The sequence below is a fragment of the Dermacentor albipictus genome, unplaced genomic scaffold (assembly GCF_038994185.2).
Source record: "Dermacentor albipictus isolate Rhodes 1998 colony unplaced genomic scaffold, USDA_Dalb.pri_finalv2 scaffold_36, whole genome shotgun sequence".
Classification (NCBI taxonomy): Eukaryota; Metazoa; Arthropoda; class Arachnida; order Ixodida; family Ixodidae; genus Dermacentor; species Dermacentor albipictus.
This window is the reverse complement of record NW_027225590.1, coordinates 1,704,165-1,726,548: the sequence shown is the minus strand read 5'-3', so window position 1 is coordinate 1,726,548 and position 22,384 is coordinate 1,704,165. Positions and strand designations below refer to the sequence as shown.

General features: G+C 44.7%; 2 long non-coding RNA genes across 3 annotated transcripts; one reads left to right on the top strand and one right to left on the bottom strand.

Annotated features, from left to right (window-relative positions):
* Positions 1-1,112: 1,112 nt before the first annotated feature.
* LOC135900788 (uncharacterized) lies at positions 1,113-17,768 on the top strand. 2 transcript variants are annotated; one of them, XR_010563937.2, is made up of 3 exons: positions 1,113-1,252; positions 2,178-2,313; positions 13,900-17,768. It is a non-coding gene; the product is annotated as an uncharacterized lncRNA (long non-coding RNA). The 2 variants fall into 2 exon arrangements; XR_011510074.1 differs by lacking the exon at positions 13,900-17,768 and adding an exon at positions 9,283-9,900.
* Positions 16,301-22,289, bottom strand: LOC139052814 (uncharacterized). The gene is made up of 2 exons (XR_011510076.1): positions 21,832-22,289; positions 16,301-16,508 (listed from the first exon to the last, which is right to left on the bottom strand). It is a non-coding gene; the product is annotated as an uncharacterized lncRNA (long non-coding RNA).
* Between the last annotated feature and the right edge of the window lie 95 nt (positions 22,290-22,384).

Here is a 22,384-nt window from a genome sequence, read left to right as displayed (position 1 = left end):
TGTGTAGCACCAGACAATGAATATTCTACTGAATTAAGAAAAAGAAGCAGCGGGTAATTGCTCGCTTAGAAGATTGATAAACATGCAGTTCGATAAAATTTGAGAAATGATGATATTGAAGATTCCAAGACTTTAGAGGAAAGAAAAAAAAATTAAGACTGAATCATCGCAACGGAACATCGCAACTCGCTGTAGGCGTCTAAAACCATAGCTATAACAAAATTATTTTTGAACAGCTCCGATAGTGTCCATGCAACAATGGTTGCTTGCGTACTGTCAAATGGTCATATGCTGCGGCATAAAGCTCACGGCACGGTGCGAAAACGTGATCGGAGCGAAAGCGAAACATTGCGCGAGGACATATTGCATGCAGACGCGAAGTCGGTCACCGCGAACCCGTGCGATCGCTGCATTGCAGCTTCATTCTGTTATGCTACATTTAGTTACACAGACAGCCATCCCACTATAAGAACATCTTTCACATAGTTTTCTCAGCGATTGCTTTCGTTTCACGCAAACCGGTTCGGTGGAATTGATCGCGGCGACCGCTCGCAGTGTCCCAGCTTACTGTACGTAGTAGGCAAAAAGATAGTGTTTGTAAACCATTCTGTGCTTTCCGTTTATCCAACATGATCATTATAAAGGTAAAATACTGCCATTTCGAGAGTACTTGCAAAATTGTTCAGGAGGGCTGCCGCGTAGTATGTTTAACGCCGACGCATGTGAGGCGCTTCCGACAGATGGCGACTCCGTAAGTCGTCCTCGCCCCCAATACCAACATCGTTATAGTGACGGCCCCGTCGGTGTAGTGTTGTTGTTAAAGCGACAGGCCCCGTCACCGTAGTGTGGATGTTAAAGTACCGGGCCCCGTCACTGTAGTGCAGATGTTAAAGTGCCGGGCCCCGTCTCTGTAGTGCAGATGTTAAAGTGCCGGGCCCCGTCACTGTAGTCACACCTGAACATCGCCCCCGAGTGCTCCGTGGTCTCTGCGCATGCGTTAGCTGAGAGAAGGTGAGAAAGGAGGACAAATTGACTTTACCGGATGTGACGTCACATTGTTGTCTGTTTTTGCTTTTTCGAAATAACTACCCTCGAACTCAGACGGATGGCTTGCGTCTCGTTCGCGCGCGTAGTCTGTGGTCCGCTTTTAGTTTTTGGCGAATGCCTCAAGTTGCGGACACTGCGGTGGGCCAGGGCTTGATGACATTTGTTGCCCAGCTGCTGGTGCTACCGCGACGTACTTGGAGCAACGGTAAGTGTTGTGCGATTACCCGTTCTCTTGCTGACACGTAAAAAACCGGTTGCGCATTCGAGCTGTGGTCGATGTGATCTCGAAATTCGAAGGAACACGAAACGGTTGTCGCAGGTCCCGTAGTGATCGCAGTATAATTTATTCGTTCGTGCCTTCAACACTGCAGTTCCTACGCGTTGCACCGATGTAAAAAAATTAACAAAAAAACAGCGACATCTTCCACGCGCCAGAAATGCATGCACTCAACTAGCGTGGATGTCGTCCTATGATGTTTATCGCGTTCTTAAGTCTATTTTTCTCCATCTCTATAGGATGACTACGCTATGCCCTTCTTATTTACCCATGCAGCGCATTGCTGCATTTAATTAACTTTCTCACTGCTGACCGCGGTATGGGCGTCAGAGGCTTTCATTCGTTGCAGTGAGATAACGAAAGCGTATTTCCTTCACTTAAAGCTTCTTAGTAGCCCCTTTGCGAGCCGTCGAGTTAAATCATACAATGCGTACGTTGTGAGCGAGCTGGTAAACGAACCCACTTTACTGCTGCTGCTACTATCGCGTTTACTGGAACTTTCAAAATTAAACATATATGAGTATGAATCGGCTCACCAAGCTTTATATGCACGTCCGTTGCTTTCGTTCATAGATCATGTGCGTAGCTTTGCAACTGTGACCGATATTTAAAAAACAGCAAGAAGGCAGATGACACAAGTAGTGTGTCTGCTTTAATTGTTGTCTGTGCTGTTTTTAGAATATCAACCAACTCCACGCACTCGTGCTGTTTACAGCTAAAACGTGTTTTTTCTTGTTGCATGAGGAGCATTTGCTTCTAATTGTGGCAGTAACGTTGTGAATTGTCCTCGGCCCAGATCGCTGACTGTGTGCAAATTTGTCTAATTTGTTTCACTTTACTGCTGTCTTTACAGCTTCTGCTTATTTCCTCTGCCTGCACCTTATATTTGTTGTGTTTATTGAGACCTGGCCTGTCTCTGCCTCGTTGAAGACAAATGGACACAAGTACTGGTCGCTGTTGGTTTGTTTGGTTTGCTCAGTCTGAGCGTGGTATGTATATGCATTTGCTAAAAGGGTACGCTGCTGCATCTAATGCAGGTACTGCTTATCTAAAGGTAGATTTAATTAGTAGTGGTTTGAGTGATGTATGACACCAGGGAGTTATTGTTCTAGAAAGGTGACAAATCTGGTCCACAAATTTAAGGTATGGAGATGCTTAACCATGTAAGTGTTCTAAGTTGCCGTGAAGTATTACACACATTTAAAATTTCAGTTGCAAAAGACATAGTAGAAGAATCCAGAAGATTTGCTGCCAGATGTCTTGAGACAATACATTGTAGAGAAAGCATTATAGTGTGAGCTGCCAATGATCGTCGTCAGTTCTAACCCATTTTTCTATATAGTCATTGTTGCTTCATAGTCTGTTGCCATCGTATGCTTGTTATAAACAAAAAATTGAGCTGCGTGACTCCCCTGATTTTTCTCGCTCATAAGCTACAAATGTTTTGATTTCGGCTGCCTTGGTTCCTCATGGTAGAAAACGAGTGTTTATTAGCCACTTGCCAGCTTCTAAGATCATGTACTTTGTAGTATGGGTGTTTTAAAGGATACTTAACATCTGCCATCATGACTGTGAGTGCTGCTGCCCAGCACTCTTAGGGCTATGCTTAGTACACATGCGCAGCTATTCAAGAAAATTGACATCGGGACAACTGCCATTTAAGCTCACTTGGTAGAGCATTGCAAGCACAAGGCAGAAAACGTGGGTTCAGCTTCGTTGTCTCTTGTGCAAAGCATTATCATGATCTGTCTCCTGGCTTCTTCGTACATCCAGTCAGATAGGCTCAATAATAGTAACGTGCCTGATGGTGGGTCATTAGTCTGGGTCCTTAGTGCAGCAGCCCAATTCTTTACCCGTTAGGCTACAGATGCATGCATAGCGCGCCAGATTAATCTCACTGGTTCTCTCATAGCAGCTGATTCTTTCAGATGTTATGTGACACAGAGTTTGGGATTCTCCCATTTCAGCTCAGATGCAACATAAAGCAGACGTTGTGTCTATTTTGGTGAGAAGTTGTGTGTGCAGTTGTTTTGGTTTCTCTGTGTTGACGTATTGTGCTTTGTATTTCATGTGGTGTTAGGCATTACCTCAATTGCAGCTTCAATGCTGTGCTCATAAAAACAGTTGTAGGTAGGTGCTCAGGAGTAATGGGAAGCTCATTCTTCCTAATTCTCTCTTGCATACGGCAGGTAGTGCGTCCAGTTTAGTGCCACGCACCTGTGTGGGGCATTTCCTTGTTCTTATTCTGCTGATGTGTTTTACATAGGGGCAAAGTCAGCCCTCTACATCATGGTTGTCAGTGCCGCTGAATACAGTGCAGTCTCAGCGTCGCTGCCTTGAAATGTCATAAGAGGTGACATCTGGGCATAAAGTAGCATCTTGCTGTCCCCTGTCATTGGGCATAGCCAAGGTTGTGGTTGTGCAACCCAAGGATCCTGGAAAAGGAGCAAAAACATTTATTGAGCTCTAGAAAAATTTAATGAATTTCGCGGAGTCAGATGGTGTCTTCCATCTTTTTAGCAATAACCCTCTGCCTCTAGTCCAGGGCTCCGCTGGATGCCGCTGCCAGCTGGGCCCGTCGGATCAGCCCTAGTTGGATGTCCTGACAGTCGCTAGAGAGCATTCCTTTCCATTGCTCCGCACTCAGGTTTGGTGCCGCGTTTGTTTTCTGGCAGGCCCACGTTATACGGTAGAGCGTGGGTGTTTCCTGGCACCATGGGCATTTGTCAGTGTACTGTGTGGGTTGTATTTTACTGAGTGTGTTTAAGTTCGTATATGCACCCGTCTGTAGCAGCCTCCAAGCTATGGAGTCCTCTCTAGTGAGAGAGCTATGCAGTGGGGGGTACCGCTTCCTGCTGCCCTTATAGTGGTTTAGGATAGCCGAGTATTCTCTGGGGACTGGCTCAGTTTCCTCGAGGTCATTGGTGGAGGGTGCTCGGTATGCTGTGTATTCTCGAGCTACCCTGTCAACCTCATGGTTGCCTTCCACGTCCGTGTGACCCGGCGTCCACACTATCGTGTGTCTAATTGGTTGTTCTTTTTCTGGGTTTTGTGTGTGGTGATCTTCAGAGCGAAGTATGTGGAGCGCTCTGTGACCTATTCTGCCTAACATGTAGTTTCGGCATGCTGTTTGGGAGTTGGTTAGTATTGTTAAAAACCACCTAGTCCGATAGCCCTCCGCTGCCGCTAGAGCGACGGCCGCTTCTTCAGCCTCGACTACCGTGCAGTCCCGTAGAGACGCGCTGACGATTTCTCGCATGTCCGAGTTTATGCATTTGTACATAGCCACCCACTTTTCAACATCGGCGCCATCGGTACCGCAGAAACTTCCAGGATCCTTATTTATAACCCCAACGCAGTAGCGGCGGTGATAAATAAGGATCCTGGAACTTTCTGCGGTACCGATGGCGCCGATGTTGAAGAGGCGGTGGCTATGTACGAACGCATGAGTGGAATCAACAGATGGGACCCTACGCATATGCTAGTTAACCTGTCGTTCTACCTAAGAGGCATGGCAAAAGTGTGGTACGAAAACCACGAAGATGAGCTAACAAGCTGGGACCAACGCAAAGAGAAGTTGACAGAGTTGTTTGGCAAACCAGCTGGCCGTAAAATTGATGCAAAACAGGAACTGGCCTCCTGTGCCCAATCCCCCATGGAGTCCTGTCTCTTGTACATCCAGGACATACTGGCACTTTGTCGTAAAGCAAACCCGATCACAACATAACAGAAGCTGAGAAGGTCGGGCATGTGCTTAAGGGCATTGCTGACGACGCCTTTAATCTGCTCATGTGCAAAAGCTGCCCTACAGTTGATGTTATCTTTAAAGAGTGCTGAGAATTCCAGCAGGCCAAAAGCCGATGCGTCTTGCAACCATTCGCCAGACTTCCTAATACTGCTGCAATGCAGACGTGTGAAGATCAACCCACACAGCAGCATGCACCGCCATCGGAGGACGTGGTGTGAATCGTTGACATGAACTGGATGTGATGGCGCCTGCATTTCTGTTCGCGTATCCCTGATGCTACATTTTCAGTCCCCTTCTCACAAGCCATCATTCACCAGGAACTTGAAAACATTGGTTTATGTTCTGTCTGTGCTCTTGCCAACACCAGAGCTAACAAATACCCTTCTACTATTTTTGCTCCATCCCGACGCTTCTCTCCGTGTTATCGCAACCCGACTGAGTGGACAACTGCAGACGACCAGCCAATATGTTTCATCTGCCGCCGCATTGGTCATGTCGCCTGATACTGTCGCAGCTCGTCGCCCTTAACACTTCGCACGCCGACCAACCTGAGCCGTTTTGATGAAAATGTTTCGCCCACCGCTGAATCTAACAGCGCCAACTCTGCTAGGAACATGTGGTACAGTTGCTCACCATCGTCGCACGTACACCAGTCTCGTTCACCGCAAACATGTTGCCCATCTTCCTGTTCGCTGCAGCCATGTCGCCTTTGGTCCCCTGTGGCATTTGGCCACACCCGTTCGTAAAACTAAGAAATGCAGCCCTCGGACGTGGTGCTGCATTGCCTAATGCTGCAGCAAATCCTCTGTCTATGCCCACAAGAATAAGTGTAATTGGCGTTAAAATAGACAGCATAGCTGTCCAAGCACTCATCAACAGTGGAGCCCACATATCTGTGATGAGTGCTAGCCCGTGTAGACGTTTAAAGAAGTTCCTCACCCCAGCAGCTGCCCGAGTGCTTCATATGACTGACGGTGGCATGCTGGTTGTTCTTGGAATGTGTACTGCAAGTATAGCTGGCCGTCCTAGTTCTGTTCTCTTTGCTGTGATCGTCTTCCCTCATAACGTTATCCTTGGATTTGACTTTTTATCCACTCATTCTGCTCTCATCGACTTAATGACCGGCGTTCTTCAGTTAGAACTGCCTCAACTAGCCGATGCTCCAAGCACCGCCTCCCCGCACTTGTGCTCACTTCACGATGTGCGTTTGTCACCCGATGCAGTTACTTACGTCACTTTGACCGCCCAGCCACAGGTTCCTGATGGTGAATATGTTCTTTGCCCCATCATCGATGTGCTTTGAACCAGTCACGGTTACTAATAATGACATCGTTTTACTGCTTCTGAATTTCAGCCTGTGCCCTGAAGTGATTCCAGCCAGCATTTTCTTGGACAGCGTTTCTAGTGGTTCTGAATTTGATGTTGAGAGTCTGCATTCTGAGAAGGGTTTATTAGTGCCAATTGCAGCTCCCAGCTCTGGTTCATTAACGGATGACTTTGCAAAAATGACTGCACTTAACCTCACCTCTACACAGGCCAGGGACATACGTCTCCTGTTTGAATCGTACAATGGCATCTTTGATTTCGGCTACAGGCCTTTAGGCCGAACATCTGTTGTTCACTACCGGATAAACACTGGAGACACAAATCCTATTTGTCGGCGTCCCTATCGTGCATCGCATGAACATCGAGTCATCCAACCAGAGGTGGGCAAAACGCTCCGCAAGGGGGTCATCGAGCCATCAGCCAGCCCTTGGGCTTCGCCTGTCATCCGTGTGAAAAAAGAAAGATGGTGCCTGGCATTTTTGCGTCAATTATTGCCACTTAAATGGGATCACACGAAAAGATGTCTACTCACTACCATGCATCGATGACGCCTTGGACTGCTTGCACAGTGCTAAATACTTATCGTCCATCGATCTTCGATCCAGCTACTGGCAGATTTCAGTTGATGAAATGGTTGGAGAAGACAGCCGTCATCATGCCGGATGGCTTATATCAGTTCAAAGTCATGCCCTTTGGCCTATGCAATGCTCCAGCGACATTTGAACGTCTGATGGACTCTCTTCTGCGAGGCTACATATGGACCACCTGTCTTTGTTACCTTGACGAAGCTGTTGTTTTTTCTCCCATGTTCAGCAGCCGACTTACCCGACTCGCTGCCATTATTGCGGTCTTCTTAAAAGCAGACTTCCAACTGAATTCCACAAAGTGTCAATCTGGGCGTCGTCAGATTACAGTGTTGGCACACCTCATTGATGCATCCGGTGTTCAACCAGATTCGGAAAAAGTTCGTGCCATACGCAGTTTCCCTGTGCCACATTCTGCTTCTGACGTGCGCTGCTTCATCGGCCTGTGTTCTTACTTTCGCCGTTTCGTCAAAAACTTTGCCAACATTGCTCAGCCTTTAACAGATCTTCTAAAGGAGAACACGCCATTCTCACGGGGCCCGGAGCAGGCTCACGCTTTTGCCGCTCTCATCGGGTTTCTGACCACCCCTCCCATACTTGCCCACTTTGATCCATCTGCACTGACCGAAGTCCACACTGGTGCAAGCGGTCATGGCATCAGCGCTGTTCTCGATCAACAACACAAGGGTACCGAGTGCGTGATAGCTTATGCCTGCTGTCACCTGCCGAGAGAAATTACCCCATCACCAAGTGGGAGTGCTTCGCTTTAGTTTGGGCTATCGTCACGTTCCGGCCATATTTGTACGGCTGCACATTTTCGATTGTTACAGACCACCATGCACTCTGCCAGCTGTCTTCCCTCCGGGACCCGAAAGGGCGGCTTGGTCGCTGGGCTTTGTGGCTCCAGGAATTTTCATTTATTGTCACTTACAAGACTGGATGCCTCCAAAAGGGCACTGCCTGCCTCTCGTCACCCCGTGGATCCACTTAATCCTTCTACGCATGATCCGATGACCTGCGTGATGGCATTCACTGACATGACTGACATGCACGGCGAACAACAACGCGACGAGTCCTTACAGCCCATCATCGCCGGAATACAATCACTCCAGCAGCACTAACGGCACATGCCGCATGTTCGTGCCGCACAACGGCATCCTCTACCACAGCACTATCAACGCTGATGGCCCTGAGTTGCTCCTTGCCCCTCCTTGTCATCTGCAATCTGTTCTTGAACGTCACGATGCACCGACGGCGGGACACCTTGGAGTTTTGCGTACATACGATCACGTACGACACCGGTTCTTCTGGCTGGGTCTCTACTGCTTACTGCACTCTTATGTCGCAACTTGTGAATTGTGTAAGCACTGAGAGAAACCTCCCCGACCACCTGTCGGATGACTCCATCCAGGTGAAGTTCCTTCCGAACCGTTCTCTCGCTTAGGCCTTGACTTGCCTGGCACTTTTCCGACGACTAGAGTTAACAAGTCGATTGCCGTCGCTACTGATTACACGACACGCTATGCGATAACAAAGGTGTTGCCGACTATAGTTGTGCAACAGACGTCGTTGATTTTCTCCATCACTGTTGTGAATGTGACCAAGTTCTCGCGGCATTATATTGTAAATACAGTCTTTCTATACTTCCAACATCCCCATAACAGTATGCTTTGCCTCTGGCATGTTCATGATCACCGATGGCATACAAAATAGTGATGCAGACTAAGCTTCACAAAGAATTAATGTTCCATCTCTTCCTTACAGGCTGCTGTGTTTCAACTAAATCTGCATTTCCTGTGTCCAGTGGTCTCGTTGCTCAATTAGTGCTTGCCTATTTCTGTTGCGCTGCAACCCACTAATGTTAAAATGTGATACTTCTCCTCTTTTCCGTTGTCCTCCTGTCCTTTTACACTGCTGCAAACTTTTAGATTTCAATGCTTGAATGATTAATGCAACAATTGATGCTACCATATTATGTGAAGACTGTCATGACGGCAATAATTTAGGTGGACCTGAAACTAAATGAAAAAAAAAAAGAAAACAGACGTGTGAGTAGGAATAACTTGTGACCAAACTGGCTCCATGCTAAACTTTGCCTCAAGGAAATTGGTCTTAAAAGTCTCAAACCCTTTTCGTGCTCTCGTGACTGTCTAATAGACAGTCACGGAAGTTGCACAAAAAGGAGTGCCTTTCTGTTGGGGAACTGTTTTTATCACGAGTATACTATACAGCACCAGTTGTGCTATGAGCAGGCACAACTGCACATACAAGCTATAGCCTGAACTTTAAAATAATTTCAGATCTATTTGTGAACTTCCCAAGCCACTTCACAACTGCAAGCTGAATCTGATGTATGCTGTCTCAGGGTCATGACCTATATTTGGGGGAAGACTAAGAATGCAGCCTGTGACTGAAGTTTCAGTGTTTTGAGCCCACCATTTCGAAATGCTTTTTATGTGCACTCAGTAGGAGACAGTTCTCCAAGCTTCTTGATATGATTTTCAGTGATACTAGAAGCAATAATAATAATAATATTTGGGGTTTTACGTGCCAAAACCACTTCCTGATTATGAGGCACGCCGTAGTGGAGGACTCCGGAAATTTTGACCACCAGGGGTTCTTTAACGTGCACCTAAATCTAAGCACACGGGTGTTTTCGCATTTCGCCCCCATCGAAATGCGGCCGCCGTGGCCGGGATTCGATCCCGCGACCTCGTGCTCAGCAGCCCAACACCATAGCCACTGAGCAACCACGGCGGGTGATACTAGAAGCAAAGCTTATTAGTTGTATTATACTAAATTTTCATATTTTCTCTAATATACTGTGGTCGCGATAACACCACACTGCTTAAAAGGCATTGAGAATAAAAAAGCTACTTATTTGCCCTAGTATAATGTAGAAATCGGCATTCTGCAGTCTGAAAAGTGAAAACAAAAACATTATCGTTGCAACATTCACAGCCACTTTAGCTGCTCATAAAATCATTGATGTACATGTAAAGAGCCTCTATGTTGTCTCTGTTAAAAACATGCTCCGTCATGCTGCAGCATTATGATCATTAGCTTTGTGTAGAAGCCACAGCTGTTGCAATGTGCTGCACCGCAATGCACCTTGGTTATGTGGAAAAGCTACCATTGTTGCTATGCTCTTTACTGTTATACACGTCAACCTTGTGGCAAAGCCACTGCACTTGCAATGTGCTGCACCTCAAAACGTTTCAGGTATGTGGGAATGCACACTTGCATGCGCTAGATTTGGGCATTTTTATGCAAATAATTATTTTTTCATACCAAGCACTTTGCAGTAGGCAATTTTACGTCCCGACTCGTTTCGGTCTTCTGCATTGAAAACAAAAATATGTTACAGTGACCCCGAACCTGTTTCCCAGCATAACAACCTGACACTCTAGCCATTTGACCACTGTCGCGCACATACTTCTTGCTCCCCAATGCATTGCTGTGTGTATGGGATAGTGGCACGTGTATTACAGTGCATAATACATGTCAGAGCATGTGTGCATATACAAGTTGCTTATCAAACTGTGAGCATGTCAGTCTCTCCCATTCTTCCTTTGTAGCTGGACTTCTTTCTTTCTTTCTTTCTTTATTGGTTTATTCAAGACAATGAACAGATTGTCTTAGGGGACACGGCTAAAGGCAATACATATGCCTGACTAGGCCGTGCCACCCGTACATTGGGTGGCACGGCCAATTAAGACTCTCCTGCACTCTTAATGCATACATGGCCATGATATTTTTCATCACTGCCTCATGCACAAATTATTCGCAATTGCTCCTTGTTTTGCTAATTTGAAGTACCTTATATATTCTCTGCTTTCACGAAATAAAACCAGTTGGAAGCCTGTGCTTTGTGTGCGCCTATGTTTCACTTCATGTCCTGTCTTCCTTGCGGAGTTTAAAATTTTGCCTAACCAGCTGTATAACTTGTGTATACAATGAGTAATTAATATTATGATGACTGCAGCACAGCAATGGTCTAGTGGCATAGTGTCGACATAGTGTAGAGATCGTACTAAGTAAAAAATCTGGAAATGCCATAAATTGTGAAATCAACCCTTATCCCTTGGTTTCCTACAGCTGCAGAGCACTTGACCACTGCAGCAGTCAGGCATGCTGTATATTGACACGTGTACTTCTTTATCGGGCGACCACTTCTCGCCACCTAACAAATGTAATCGCGCTGCGCAGGACGTGCCTGCATGTAAAAGAAGTTTCTGGAAGTTATCGATGGGTTCCATCCACTGTCTTTCACTGCAACTTGTGTTATCTAAATGCATGTGTGCGTGACGTGAATAATGTGAAACTTTGTGAAAGGCACGCGGGTCCCAGCGATTGCTCTGGAACATTCGACGACAGATGTATAAAAGCCGACGCGCTTGACCCGCTCATCAGATTTTCGACGACCGCCGATCGTGTTCGCCGCTACCATCCTTCTTTGAGTGTAGCCTGTTTTTGAGGGCACAAGTTCGCCCAATAAAACGCTCGTTTCATTAATCACAGTTTTGCTGCCCACGTGACAATATTGGGGAGTGCCAGGAATTGAGAGATCGAGACAGACCGCCACTAGAAGTTCCCTGGGCCAGGTGACAACTCAAATGCATCCAAATATTTCTATATTTCACTATATAAACTTTTGTAGAATGAGGAACTTTTCAAGGGTGCAGTTGTTTCACACAAAAGAAAACTATTACTAAATAGTGACCAGTTTCTTTTGTTTTGTAAGCCAAATTGCATGTATTTGACATTGCTTACTGACTCTTACTTATTCTCGCTGTCCGATACAAGCATATGCCTTCACATGTTTTCAAACAATGTGTGGAGCCATGTTTTTGGTGGAATAAAATTGGTCCCAATACAGAGCTTCGTGGCACACCAGATCTTACTAGCAATCACGGAGAAGAAAATTCATTAGTAATTACAAATTGGTTCGCGTTAGTTAAAAATTTACTAATCCAATTCGTAGTCCTGTCAATTCGAAGTTTACTGTCTTTTGTGTATTGGGCCAAGCTGATGACCCCTGGCCTGAGCGGGCCCTGGCACTTTACCTAGTGGTGGCCTTTGAAAATAGCAGTGTGGCACCAGTGGTTGCATCAGGATCTAGGCTCATGAAGATAGACAGCAACGTGCACAGGGCAAGGAGTTTGGTGGCCTGGTACTCGTCACAGTTGTGGAGAACACTATAGTTTTTGCGAGTCCTAGCCCCTACCTAGGGTACCAGTCTGTGCACTGTGTATATATATATATATATATAGGATGTGCAGGATTGCTCGTTGGCAGCACGTGATCATGCGGCAGCTGACGGGCCTTCTATGTGTTTCGCCCTGGTGGTGCGGTCGTCTTTGTGATTCTAGAGCTGTGCTGGCATTGCGCAAGAACAGGATCTAACGGCATGGTGCAGAATTGCAGAGTGGGGGTGCTCCATTCTATTCCCACTCCATTCCTTCAGAGTTGTTATGCGATTCCAGTCCTTATAACTTGTCAGAATTCTGACAGTGGGACCAGTCCCACTGTTTGAGTGGTCAAACTAATCTACTCCAATCCTCCAATTACAGTAAATAAAACGCTTCCCGTATAATTACTTACTACTTGCGCCCCGATACAGCGATAGCGTAGAGGTAGAGCATCCGCCTCACGTGCAGAAGGACTGTGGTTCAAATCCAGGTGCCAGCATACTTTGCCCCGGCTGACCTTCCACATATGCCCCCATGGGTAATGTCCAAAATACCGGTACGTCTATCTATTCCCGGAATTTCTAAAAAATCGCGAATACCTACCGTCGGCCTCAGACATTTAACACTTGAATATATGTCGAAAGAATATGACTCCTCGGTGAGCGTGTATACAGACGGCTCGGTCTCGTCGTATGCGTCTGGTGCGGCTTTTGTCGTGCCTGCGCATCAAGTCATTCGACGGTTTCGTCTGCATAACAAGACAACTACAACATCTACGGAATTAGTGGCAATAAGAGAGGCCGTTCAATATATTGCACGACAGCCTCCTCAAATATGGACAGTTTTCAGTGACGCAAAATCGGCTCTTCAACTACTTAGAGTGGTGTTGAAAGAAAGCGCTTACAGAGTGTTGGCTCTTCAAACTGCCGAGCTCTACACTTTACCGCAAGAAAACGGCCACCAGATCACATTTCAGTGGATTCCTAGTCGCTGCGGTATACAGGGCAACGAACTGGCCGACGCCGAAGCGAAGAAAGCACTCGAAGAACGAGAGTCACTGCTTTCAATTCCTTTTTGAAGAGCGGACGCCAACTGTCTTCTCTCCAGTGTCATCCGAAAATTTACAGCAAAGCACTGGGACAATCCGGATAATCGCCACAGACGACTTCAGAGATTGGACCCCACCATGAATTTTAGGCTACCACCGAAAATTCAACGAAGCTGTGCCAGTCTTCTGCACAGACTAAGGCTGGGGGTAGCGTTTACGCGCGGATACGTGCACCTCATGCGACGCACCGAGTCTCCACACTGTGAGGTGTGCAATGTGACTGAGACTATAGGTCATGTGCTTTGTGACTGCCCTAAGTTTGTGGAAGAGCGTGATAGGTTGGTCAAGGACCTTACGCGTCTCGACAGCGCACCGTTGTCGGAGGACGTTATTTTAGGCCCTTGACCAGACGCTCAGTCGAGTTTCAAGGCGATCAAGGCATTACTGAACTTTTTAAAAATTACGGGCCTGGATTGCAGACTTTGAGCATGCCAAATTGCTTGCCATATGTTCTACATCTTCCTTCTATCGTCATCGTCACCCATCATGCACCTCTTTCTTCCCTCTTTCTTTCCCTCTTCCCCTTCCCCCAATGCCGAGTAACTGGCTAGAGGAATATACCTCAGGCCGACCTCTCGGCAGTTCGTGTCATTAAACTTCTTTCTCTCTCTCTGCAGGTGCCACACAATTTTCCACCGGATAAAAAAAATCCACGTTGATACAGTTGTATAAACAGGCCTGGTGGCCTTACCCCAGTGACCAGAACTGGTAATGCACTCCCTTACCAGAGCAGGATTGGCCACAACCTCCTATATGAATAGAACAATCAAACCCCGGCCCTCGGTCCCCAGCAGCTGCGAAGCAACTGACCACAGCGGCGGTCAGACCTGTGACGCCGCAGAGGGTGCTAATAATCTCTGGATCCGGACAGGCCACCATTGGAATCTGAACCTGGCAACGTTTAACGCTAAAACGTTCTCTAGTGAGGCGAGTCTAGCAGTGCTATTGGACGAATTAGCGGGCATTAAACGGGATATAATAGAGCTCAGTGAGGTTGGGAGGACAAATGAAGCATATACAGCGCTAAAAAGCAGGCACATCCTGTGCCACCGGGGCTTAGCGGAGAGACGAGAACCGGGAGTTGGATTCCTGATTAATAAGGATATAGCTGGTAACATAAAGGAATTGTATAGCATTAACGAGAGGGTAGCAGGTCTTGTTGTAAAACTTAAGAAGAGGTACAAATTGAAGGCCGTACATGTCTAGCCGCCTACATCCAGTGACCAGCAAGTTGAAAGCTTCTATGAAGACGTGGAATCGGCGATGGATAAAGTCAAAACAAGATACCTTTCTCCAGCCTGCTTCTTGCCTACCCTGGCATTGAAGTCGCCCATCAGTATAGTAGAGTTTGCAGAATGGAATAATTTGCGGACAATGAATACCTTCTTCCGCAAGTGGGATAACCGAAAGTGGACTTGGAGGAGCCCGAATGGCGAGACTAGAAATGAAGTAGACCTCATACCGTGCGCTAACCCTGGCATCATACAAGATGTGGACGTGCTCGGCAAGGTGCGCTACAGTGACCATAGGATGGTAATATCTCGAATTAGCCTAGACTAAAGGAGGGAATGGAAAAAACTGGTACATAAGAAGCCGATCAATGAGTTAGCGGTAAGAGGGAAAGTAGAGGAATTTCGGATCAGGCTGCGGAAGAGGTATTGGGCTTTAACTCAGGAAGAGACCCTCAGTGTTGAAGCAATGAACGAAAATCTTATGGGCATCATTGAGGAGTGTGCAATAGAAGTCGGTTGTAACTTCGTTAGACAGGATACCGGTAAGTTATCGCAGGAGATGAAAGACCTAATTAAGAAACCAACCCTTATACATAGCTTTCATTGATTACGAGAAAGCGTTTGATTGAGTAAAAACCTCAGCAGTCATTATGGAATCGGGGTGTAGACGAGCCTTATGTGAAAATACTGCAAGATATCTACAGCGGCTCCACAGCCACCGTAGTCCTCCATAAAGAAAGCAACAAAATCCCAATAAAGAAGGGCGTCAGGCAGGGAGATACGAACTCTCCTATGCTATTGACGGCGTGTCTACAGGAGGTATTCAGAGACCTGGATTGGGAAGAATTGGGGATAAGAGTTAATGGAGAATACCTTAGTAACTTGCGATTCGCTGATGATATTGCCTTGCTTAGTAACTCAGAGGACCAATTGCAATGCATGCTCACTGACCTGGAGAGGCAAAGCAGAATGTTGGGTCTAAAAATTAGTCTGCAGAAAACTAAAATAATGTTTAACAGTCTCGGAAGAGAACAGCAGTTTACGATAGGTAGTGAGGCACTGGAAGTGGTAAGGGGAATACATCTACTTAGGGCAGGTAGTGACTGCGGATCCGGATCATGAGACTGAAATAATTTGAAGAATAAGAATGGGCTGGGGTGCGTTTGGCAGGCATTCTCGGATCATGAACAGCAGGTTGCCATTATCCCTCAAGAGGAAAGTGTGAAACAGCTGTGTCTTACTAGTACTCACGTACAGGGCAGAAACCTGGAGGCTTACGAAACGGGTTCTACTTAAATTGAAGACAGCGCAACGAGCTATGGAAAGAAGAAGAATGATGGGTGTAATATTAAGGGGATAAGATGAGAACAGATTGGGTGAGGGAACAAACGCGAGTTAATGATATCTTAGTTGAAATCAAGAAAAATGGGCAGGGCACGTAATGAGGAGGGAAGATAATCGATGGTCACTAAGGTTTATGGACTGGATTCCAAGAGAAGGGAAGCGTAGCAGGGGGCGGCAGCAAGTTAGGTGGGCGGATGAGATTAATAAGTTTGCAGGGACAACATGGCCACAATTAGGACATGACCGGGGTAGTTGCTGTTTACGCAAGCATTTTGCAAATGCGGCTCACTTTTAAGCACCCCTCCTTATGTCTAAAAAAACAGAAATAAACATTCAGTATACTTTTTCAACTTTTACTAAGCTTATCATATAGCTCAGTGTTAACATACAGTAATCACAAGTGAGGTTACAAAAAGCAGTAATAATTGACAGTAAACACTGCTTGGATGGTGAAAAACATGGGAATCAGGTCATTTTATTTTTGACAACAACCTTTTTTGGCATAGGAGGCTCAGGAAATGGTGATGTAGCAACACTGTAAAGACTGAATAAGATAGATGTGGAATGCCTTGATGACTTCTCTTTGTTTTCTTTATTTTGTCTTCGAAAGGAATTTATTCTGTTCAAGATAAGGGAGGCAGCTTTTGCATCTGCAACAGAACATCGGTGGATGTTGTGTGAAGCACTTTTTCTTTGCTTTTTCACTACCTGAGTAAGGTAACTTTCTTTGTGCTTCATCGCGCGATTTCTACAGTCAACTTCCATTAATTCTACCCTGACGAGACTGACGGGTCGAATTAAGATGCAAAAACCTGCTGAAACACCGTTGATTCATTTGGCAGTATGTGCTTGCGCAATTTGCCTCTGAAACGAACATGCATCAACTTTCTATTTGTCCAAAGTATAAAACTAAAGTAGAAATGACAACTCCAAACCAAAGTGGAAACCTACGCATACCTGATTTTTTAGTATGCCAGCCAACTTTCTAAAGTCAGCTTCGCTGTATTACAGCCATGATAAGCGGTAAAGCATATACTGAAAAGATTTCGCGCCAAAGAACAACACACACAAGAAAGACGACGACACCATGGGCGCCTGTGGTGTCGTCTTTCATGTGTGTGTTGATTTTCGGCACAAAATCATTTCAGTATGCAAGATCACCAACTAGCCCAGCAGTTAACTCTTCTAACGTGAAGCATATGAATGCTACAAACATGGTTTTAGTTTCGCACTTGATTGTACAGCTAGGCAATTTTCGGCTCAATGTCCTTGGAAAACAAAAACTGTTCGTTAGAATCAGATACGTACTACAATCAAACATTGTCAGCTACCGTTACAGCTTAAAAATCTTTCTCAGCTGGGTCAAAAATAAGCATTTCAGGCAGGAGATAGCGTTTGTATAACACATTCACTGTCCCCTAAGCTCTGCTCAGGCAGACGTTGCCACTAAAAGGGGTCGTTATTGGGGTCTGGTCAAGTTCGCATTATATGGCGAATGCCAGTTTTAGGATCAAAATACTGAATGTTTAGACCCATAGAAATGCATGGGCACCGGCCAGGACCGAATTAACTGAAAAATGAAATTATTGAGTCGGATTATTCGAAGTTTACTGTACACCCTTTTCTGTTCTACAAGGACTTGTCATTTTAATATGTAGTTTTCTTCTATCAGTGTGGCAATGGTGCTAAATTTAGCATTTGAAATCATCCATCGTTCCAAGGACAAGTTGCAAAGTAGGGGCACATTTTGAGACTTGAAACATTCGCACATATAAAGGCAGGACACATTAACAGCTGTCAACTTAACATAAGTTGGCTGTATTATCTGCATAGTATGTGGTTGCTTTTTTGGAATGTGGTCATTCTGTAAAAGAAAGTTTTATTTGTTTCAAATAAATTGCTGAACTATTGCTTGTGTGTTTTCCTGTGCTCTCTGTGCTGATTGCGCTTTTGAAAGTGCAGTGAGCGACTGCAGACTGAAATGCACAAGGGTTCACTTCATCATGTCAGGAAGGATTTTTTGGCTTGACCAAGGAGCCTTAACCCCTACCATGCATACACACTTTTTTGTATAAACACATCAAATGAAAGAGAGTGACCTCATCTATTTTAAAGCCTGGCAATGTTAGACAGAGTGAAGTACAAATACCATTTGCTTTTAAGAGGAAGCTTTAGCTCCGACGCGGCCTATTCAAATACATGTAAAACGCAAAAATGTTTTTCTGAGACTACACCTGGACTGATTTTAATGAAATTTGTTGCATTTGAGAAAGAAAGTTAAATTCTAGTGACTGTTGGAAGTGGAATTTCGATTTAGGGCCTGAATTTTGTTAAAAAGATTTTCAACTATTCGACCGTTTGAAAAAAAATAGAAGCACGTTTACAAATTCATAGGTCTGCATCAAGAACAGACATCGCGGTTCGGTAAACAGCATACATTAGATCATTCAAAGCGGACAAATTCGATAGGTCATTTTACATCTTACGTGAACTTGTTACGTTGGTTACAAGGGTTCTGCAAAAGTTGTATTTCCATATTACTAAAATTTTTATATTCATGTGTACATCAATTTTGTCCGCTTTAGATGTACTATTAGATGCAATTCACAGAATTGTATTATCCTTCATCATTGTCAGTTAGAGTTGTAAACTTGATAGCTTCGTATCTTGGAAATTTTCAATTTCTGCCAATATTTAATAAAAAATTAATGACCTATATCGAAAATTCGGAACCAACATTCACTAGATTTCAAGCTTTTCTTTTAAATGCAACAAACCTCATTAAATTCGTTGCAGTGGTTGTCGAGAAAAATCAATTCTCCTTTTACATGTATTTAGATAGGAGCACCTGAGCTAAAGCTTCCTCTTAAGTATTGCTGCTAAAACCTCATGTTTGTGTATAGTATGCACATGCAGTGCTGGCTATGCCGTGGTTGAGCCCCGAAACAGCTTTCTCCATGCTGCTTGCTATAGCATTGCTGTGTTCTGCAAACTGAGGGCAAAACTATAAATATCTAGAAGTTCAGCAGCGCAATTGACAGCTATTTCCGTATGTTTGATGCACTCCTGGCCAGGGACTTTTCGTCCTGTAGGCAAAATAGATGGCCGCCTTGGACGCTGTTTTGGAAAAAGTGCAGCATACCTCGAAAGCTTCCTCAGAATGCTTCACCAGCAGGTTCTGCCAGCGAGTGAAGTGGGGCACAATAATCTGACTTTACATGGTGCGGCACAATACCTTAAAATGCTGCTGCTTCTGGCTTCCATTTACTATGACATGCTGGTGCACCTCAACATGGAGCAACCCCATTTTACTAAAATTCTGCATTCTTCTACCAACATGGTGTGGTGTGGCTATCTATGATCACTGTATAAAACCAGGGCAAAAAGCATGTCTAGAAAGTACAAAAGCTGGTATAACTGTAATGAATGACCTGCAGTCATCCAAAATGTATAAAATCGCAAGAATTGGTCAAGCTCAAACACTGCAGAGTTTAACTAGTCCTGGCATAATTTTTTTTCTTATGCATGTGTAGCTGTCATTCAGTCAATTACACTACGAAACTTCAAATTCCTTCTATGTGCAACAAATATATCCTTAATGCAAACATTTAAACATGTGCCAAAGGCAGTGTGGCCCCATAACCTGGTGACAACATTGCATGGTAGGTCACAAACAAATGATGCATGCTGCAGTTCATAAGTAAGCTATGCCATTATTAGGTCATTGAAAACTGAGCATGTTAGGACCACTATGCAGCACAACATTGGTCTTTCCTTTCTGTCTTGGTGCACACTGTGGAGTGGGTGCATGTTAAAAACCTCAGGCGATTAAAGTTAAGCCGGAGTCCGCAACTATGGCATGCCTCGTAATCGTATCGTGGTTGTGACTTATAGAACACTAGAATTAAATTAATTTTAATTTAGATGTTTGAGAAGAGTCATAAGAAAATTTATTTAGTGAAGCAAGTCTTAGCACACATTAAGAATCCCTCAAAGCACACGCAGCTTTCAGTGGCATGGTATGGTCATAAAAGTTGCCATGTAGAACCAGATTAATATAAAAAAGTCCAGTCCAAAAGTTTAATGTCAGTGCTCCTTTACATGTAAGCATGAGGGACACATCTTTAAAGGCATCATCTAAATCCTGTGTAAGTATATATTGGTGAATATCAAATGGCCCTACATCTAAGGAAGTTATAGGGTGTTATAACAGGAAGCCACAAGATTTTTGGTATGCACTCTTCCTATAGAGACAATATAGGGCAGCAACAAAATAGTTGGGCCTTGTGAAGAATTCATTCAAGATCTTTGCCAATTTGGCAGGTTCACTATTACTAGAGATAATGAAGGCCAATCACCTTGAAATGCTTGCCCAAACTTCATCAGCATTGCATCACTTATTTCAAATAACTTTCTTTTTGTCATTTTGCCAGATTAAAGTTCTCGAAAAGCTGCTTGGCTGGTTTCAAGAACTTTTTGAGAACGGTTTGGTTCCATTCGAATGCAGCATTGTCAGTCTTTAGTGAACTAGACCCATCTTTACTGATATGCAATCAAGTAGATCAAAGCAGATGCTGTCAAAGTGCATGTGACAGAGTGTTAGGAGTGGGCATTCCTGGGTGATGTTGCCAAAAAGGGAGTTGTGAGCTTAATGCACATAGCAGCTGTAGCATATGAAAACCAGCACATTACTAATTTTTTAGATACCGCAGGGCTTGCACTGATGCTGGTCATAGTCTACTATAATTTCCACCATATATGGCCCTTGTAATCACAAGTTTTTATTGTCCTACAATATATTCCCTCTGTGTACAATCAACATCTCTGCCAAGGACAACAGAAACAATACAATTGGAAAATGCAGAATTCTCCATCTGCGGAGGTGGCTGGCTGATTGCCGTATAAGATGCTTTGTGAGCTGGCATTGATGTCTAAATCTCAACTCATCTGCAAGCGTGCAAAATAGGCTTTGGGATACTTTTACCACAAGCAGAGACTAGAATGACTGTTGCCTGTGACATATGGCACATACCCATGACAAGGGATCAGCTAGGATTCCCCATGAATACAACATCAAATAGCTTTATATTCCCACTAACTTGATAGTACATAATACTGATATGAAACAAAAATAAACAACAAGGTAACTGAAAAATGAACAGGTCTACTACGATTGAGCCACAAAGGGATTAAGATGGAAACATTTGTGTTAATAGTATGAAAAATATGTGCCTAAGATATGTCATCTTCCCAGCAGCAACAACATGATCATGCACAAACTAGCATTACTCTTCAGGTGCACTCCAGGCTGCTCACACCATTTTCTACAAGATTTGAAGCCCAACAGGCAGAAGGGGTCACAATTTGGCCAGTCAGAAGGGCAATGCGCTAAATACAAAAAAAAAAACCTACAGGCCCACTATGCAATGCTTTTGCCAAACTTTCCCAACCTTCAATGTGTCCAAGTCCACAATGACCAGGAAAAGAAGTAAACAAATTCCTTAAAGATGGAATGAAAAAGAAATGTTGCGACAATTAAGAAATGAATTCTTTGTACTTTCTATAGTGGCACACGGATAGACAGCCGGTGGGCACAATTTGAACTCATGGCAGTGCTGCAGGGGCAAATACCACACTCATACTTCTGAACAGCGTTGGTTACAATGCTGATTTGGAAGGGAAACATTGCAAATACTTCTTCAGAAGTTCAAGCATCTGACCAGTAAGTTGTTGAGCATGACTAGGGGGAATATCAATTTCACAAATAGCACCATTTCAAATAAACTGGCCCACTGCATTACTATTTTTCTAAAAGCGTCTGTGCGCGTTAATACAACCTCAACCTGAGGCAGCTTAAATCTAGGTCCCATGGAATAAAAAAATACAGCAGCGGGTGTAACACTTAAATTTGCTATCTTGCGAACATGAGCGAAAACTTCAATTTGAAAAGCTTTGCTCGAAAGGAAAACTCACGGCTGTAACTCTGCTGCTCGTCGCCAGTTGTGTTAATAATAGTAATAAAAAAACATCTGCACGATGAATAGACACTTCGATATTTGAAGCAGCTCGTTAGTGGATATCAAGGAATGTGCACTGGAAAAGAGCGAAACATGTAACCGACTGACTGACGGAAGTAAGGCTCACAGGATAAGTTTTCTCTGCCTACACCGATAATGCAGAACGTATTGTGCAATTAAATCGCCCGTAATGCGCAGCAATTACCGCACTCGATTGAAGTCGCCATCGCAGCGACGCGCCATTTATTTCAGGACCACGAAAAACAAGGTATTCACTTAAGTACAGCGGCGGTTTACCTGTCGGCAAGCCCCTAACTCGCATATGACGAAAGCAAATCTCACGGAGTCCAAGCCCACGATTGCTCAAGTCAAACTGCGCTCGCACGAATATCGCGCACGTTATACGCTTTCGACACGCACAAAAGCGCGCGCAGAACGTCTTGCAGCCGACACGGCGGCAATGGCTAATCTACGTTCGAGAGTAGCTTTTTCAAAAAAGTAAAAACAAG